Here is a 5,956-nt window from a genome sequence, read left to right on the forward strand (position 1 = left end):
AGCACAACAGCTCACTTTATTACTTGGTGTTCAAATATGATGGCATGTGCCTGGAGCACAGCAGGACCATCTCCATGCTACTTCACAAGTACAAGCTGCCAAATCTGATTTTGGACCCAAACCCCGTGACCTTGGTGAAGTCATTTGCAGCTAGCTCCACAGAGGAGAGACAGAGGTGCTTCAGTGCTTCATTTTAGACTGATCCCCATGCAATGGCATATTCAGCCTTGAGATGGGCACTGTTGCTTATCTGCACAAAAGTGCAGAGCTGTTCTCAAAAGTTAAGAATAATACTGCTGTAAACCTTAGTCCAGACATAATATTCTAGAATATTAAACTCAGACTGAAGATTTAACAAATCCCTTTATGGATGCATATGAATTGTATTGCTCAGTGTTGACAAACAGCAGGACAGTCACCAACATCATTAGGGGCAAATGGCCTGAAGTTGTGCCAAGGGATGTTCAGGCTGGATATTAGGAAAAATGTCTTCACTGAAAGCATTTTTAAGCATTGGAACAGCCTGTCCAGGGAGTTGTGAAGTCACGTTCCCTGGAAGTGTTCAAAAAACAAGCAGGCCTAGTGCTTTGATATATAGTTTAGTGGGCATGGTGGTATTTGGTCAAAGTTTGGACTTGAAGACCCTGAGGATTTTTCCTCCCCTGATCGTTTCTAATTGTTCTATTGTTCTACTCTTCAATTCTGTTTTGCAGTCTTGAAAGAAGATTCAAAATCCAAGGAAGAAATTTCTCATGCTGATAAAGAATTAAATGGAAACAGACTCCAACACTTTGACAGCACCAACAGTAAAAACAATTGCCAGACACTAGAGCTACCATATGTGGTGTTTGTGTTATGTTTGGAGAAACTCTATCAGAGAAACAGCTACTTCACAGCTTTGTTCTCACATTCTGTTAGCACCTTGCAGTCGCCTAAAATTCTTGCTAGAGAATAAAAGTATTTAATTCATAGCTACCCAACAAAAAACAGATGAGATATTCTCTCACTGTTTGCAGCATAATGCCACTGTAACATTTTACTGTCAGAATCTAAAACCACCTACTCATTCCCACACAAGAAATCAAAAACAAACCAACTCATCCCACATACTAAAAAAGCCTATAGAAGAAAAACTTAACTATATATTCCCAAAGACACACAGGTATTAACCAGATGTGAAGGAGACACAATATCCTTGAGGGCCCAGACCACTAAGCCCTGCTCTTCAGGATTCAGCCCCACTTCAGAGGATTCTAGGGTTGTTTTCTAAAAGATGCTTCAATTAAAAGAATCTCTCCAGACAGCATCCTGCCTATGAACAGCCAGAAAATACAAGATTGATTCTTGTTGCTTCTCCACTGTCCTCTGTCCTATCTGGCCAGCAGAATTAGGGTACAAGCTAAAATTCCCAGCTGACATGTTTAGACAAACATGCCACAATGCTTCAGAAACAGCTGCCTGTCAAGCTGCCCTTTGGAATTCTTGGCCCAACACAAAAACAGCCAAGGCAATCATGTGCCCATACCTAAAAGTCACTATCTGGAATTTGCTTAAGTGGACTACAATGAAATATGGATATGTGGTTGTGGAGAGCCATTCTCCTCCAGAACTGTCCCTTTCCTCCACAGAAATGCTTCTATATCCTGAAATTAGGACTCTCTAATACATAGAAATGTTATGGGGCTTTCTGCAGAATCCAAAGGAGAGGACAAACCTGTATTTGTTTAGCCCTCAAAAAACATTTTTAATTCTTTTCCTTAACCTAAAGCAATTTTCTAAAACAACTTGGAGAAGGGTTGAATCACTGTATCATGCAATGAAGTACCATGCAATGTCTATCAGTACTGCACTTTCAGCCTGTTTCGATGTATCAGAAATATTCAGTCATCAGTTAACAGGCTGCCTCATTCCTCCAGTGAAGGCAATTTATTTACCACTAGCTAGAAATTCCAGCTCAGAAGCAGTTCCCCACTTTTTGAAGGGAATACAGAACCAACAAGGTAACACAAAAAAATCAGCTTCTATTGTATCACTATATACCCACTAATGGCAAACTGAATTTTTATTAAAATTTTACTGAAAAGAAACCTGCACTAATAGTAAATCAGATGGTGATGGTATATAAAAAATACCACTTGTTCTGATATGCCACATTTTGTACCTTACACATACTGTGCAGTATCTCATTACACAGCTTGATGTGAGCACCCATTCTCAATGAAATAATTTTAATGAGAATTAGGTCCCTAACTATCCTTAGATATTTGCACCTCTAAACCAAATGAGGAGCAATACTTGGGAGAAAAAGATACTATACTGCATCAAGAAGTGTGACAAAATCTGACTGTTAATTTGAATTTGAATCAAAATTTTATTTTCTACAGATTTGGTGAGAGGGAGTTCCTATCAGATTATTGATTTATTCAGCATTCCTAGTATTACCATTTTTATGAATACAGCATTTTTCAAATGCAAATGTACTTTCAGATATAGTTATTCTTCAAAGCACTGTAATCCTGTTGACTCATCTTCTTGACAAAATGCCCTACAATAAGCTGGATGTGCCTTAATCTTTGGCAGAACTGGGATAATATATCATAGCCCATACGTGCTCAAGTGAAAACAAATTGAGCTGATAGTTTTATGTATGAAATGTTCAATATGTGTCAAAATTCCTACCTAACTTTAATCAATGCTGAAAGCTGACCCAATATACAGAGGAAATGTTTACACAAAGAAAACAGATGCATAGCCCAACGTATTAAGTACTTGCCATATATAGTCTCATCCTGGAAAGGATTTGAAACTTTTAATTATTCGCTTATTAAAAAAAAAAAGTCCCTGGCCCACAGCTGTTTCTGGAAAAAACCAAACCAGAACACAACACAACCTCCACAAATATTTCATAGAATAAAAAGTATGGAGATTACAAGCTGGTTTATAACCTTAATATTTGCATGATAATTTGTTTTTAATGCACCTAAAATAATTTTAAAAGTTTTCACTTTTATAATGAATGTGACAGTCTTTAAAAACTTTTTTTTCTTTTTAATTCATAATATCTGGTCATCTATTTTTTCCTCCGTGCAACTATCAGTACTGTGCTTAGTCAAAGTTCACCAGTAACAAATGCTTGTATATTACCCAGGAAATTTGGATCCCCTTCCAAAAAAACACATGGGGGGGGGAGGGTTGTGAATAGCAGCAAAAACTTGAGAAATAAACTGCATTTGCTGTTCTCTACAAAGTTTTCCTAGAAGCTTCAAAGATTCACTCACATAGTTCACTGTAATGTTTCAGAATTTGCCACAGAAATTAAATTTCTAGAAAACTTTGTCTTCTAGAACGTGAATTCTGCTGCCCTTGCTAGCAGACACTTTTTTCTTTAGCTACTGCCAGGAGTTCTCTGCCCAGTGTCTCCACAACAGCGCTGCAGGATGCCACACGGACTGAGTACATGATGCCCCCTTCTTCATCTCAGGGCAGCCCTACCAAATGATGTAAATCTGTACTGATCTACTTACCTGTCCACAACTTTTAAACTAGGCTGGGAAATGTCTCTGAATTTATATTTCACATATTCTGATGACAAAGCAGCAATTAGTGTTACTAATATCTCATTATCCAAACAAGGATCTATTTTAAGGTAGAACAACACAGTCACAGCTTCAGACTCACTTCAAATACAGGCTGACACACTTCATTAACAAAATATGCCTGATCTTTCAAAGATTTCTTTGGAACTCTAATAAACAAACCAAATCAAACCAAACCAATCTGAAAATCAGTAGAATAGCTGTTTCCTTATATCAAGTTTTTTTTTTTTACTTCCCATCCTTCAGGAAACAATGTTTTTGAAAGCCATAAAATGAAAGCTATTCATCACTGAAATGTCATCAGTTTTTCAAAAGCCTCCCACACAGAAAGACAGACAATGTAAGATGTCAGAGTAAAGTCTGCCTAATCTAATTAGCATTTAAATATTTTAATCAATAAAGGATGACAATTGGACTGGGCTAGAAGCCAACTCCCTGAGAGCCACGCCTTTTGTCACACATAGTCTTAATTGTACTGCTGTGTTACTGAACAATAAACATATCAGAACAGTAAATATCTGTGACACAATCTGGGAGCTGTATCAACTTAAAATCTTTATCTTCTATGACAGCAAAAGGAGCAACCAAAAATCAACAGCAAGTAATGATTTCCTGGAGACTAGGCTGGATATGACATATTTAAGATGCATGTGATGGGACCCATTAGCCAGTAGAAATGGCAAATGGGAGTTCTATGTGTTTGCATGTGGCCTGAAACAGTTAACTATACTGATACTGAATCATCAGCACTGTAATGACAGAAAACAAACCCTCCTCAACATTTGTTTTCCCAATGGCACTTGGCAGATGAGCACACAGCAAGTGCATTTGCTGGAAGTGCTGATGCCTAATGAGTCACTAACATTGCTAAGTTCAGTTCACATCTTCCAGTGCAAAGAGAGAGACAGAAAGGAAGTAGTTTTGAGAAGTTTTCTACTAGAAAGCCAGTCTGAAAATGGCTGCCTAATTAGGTAATTATTTGGTCATCAAGTCACCAATGCCTGAAAAAAATCTTGCTGGTTATCACAAATGAATGGCGTCAAGGCAAAAAAAATCCAATGTCAGTAGTGTCTTCCTCAACCGTGTAACAAAGTAACCTTTTACTAGCAATACCCATGTGGAGATTACTTCATCCAATCTCTTTCTTCAGTTGCTTGGCAAGATTTCAGATTCTTCTTTGAACACAGTTTTTCCTGTTGCCCTTAAGTGCAAGAAGCAAGCACTCCCTGATAACAGAGCACTTTCATTTTCTACATTAGCCAGACATGATGAACACACATTCTGCAAAGTGAACTGTGGCCCCTTCCATAAAATTTGATAAAAAAGCAGTTCCTGATGAATTTCAGATGACAACTTCATCCATAAAAGCACACATCTGGGAGGAAAACAAGCAGTTCAAACCCAACTGGTTTTGAACCACAGCTATAACTCCCATGAAAAGAAACATGTGGGTCTGTTACTTGTAAGGGCTGCCATCAGGCTTTCTCATATTGTCCAACCTACTTCTGCTGACTGGGAAAGCAAAAATACTTTTGCTTAATAGCAAGCCTCACCTGTGATGCAGCAATGTTTTCATTCTGTCATGATATTCAGGGAGATACACAGGATTTCCTGTGACCACTATTCTCTTTTACACCTGGCCACATTTATTTCCTAAACCGGTGATCTAGTGAGAAACTCTTAAGCAAAGGAGGTATGTTCATGATCCCATGCTGAACCAGTGCTCACTGAATAGACAGTTCTATTAAGCAACTGGTAGGTCAGGACCTGGGGAGCAACATGCTAAAAACCACTCTTGGATTCTACAACATACAAAACAAATGACAGAAAAAGGCACATCTTTAGGCTGCATATACTTACATGAAATCAGGAAGCCCAGCTCCAGTGCAGGAAAAGCAATGATTTATCAAGACTTTGGATTTCTAGAGACTTTGGTAGCTCCAGAGTATTATTCACAGCATAGAGTCCCTATCACAAACTAAATTTTGTCATTAAAGATGTGAAGAACTTGTGCTCTTGGCTATCATCTTTCAATGAATAATGAATCGCTCATGCTGGGGAACTTTGTGTATATAGGAAACTTACAGCTTTGTATAAATAAAATAAATAAAAAAATAAAGCAAAGGTTCATTGCACTACTTGGAACAGCTGTGTTTCAACTTTTGCATATAGCTTTAATGACCACTGATAATACAAAGGTACCAGTCATTCTGCCCAGAACTGTGGGGAGATTGGCAGAGGGTCATGGCCTAAGTGTCTTTGAAAGGCAGAGCAGAACTGGAAGATTTGGACAAACTGAGGCACTGCACAGAGAAGGGCTGATTATAGGAGTGATGCCAGAACAAGCAGGTGTAGCAGAC

This window comes from Sylvia atricapilla, chromosome 3, assembly GCF_009819655.1.
Source record: "Sylvia atricapilla isolate bSylAtr1 chromosome 3, bSylAtr1.pri, whole genome shotgun sequence".
Classification (NCBI taxonomy): Eukaryota; Metazoa; Chordata; class Aves; order Passeriformes; family Sylviidae; genus Sylvia; species Sylvia atricapilla.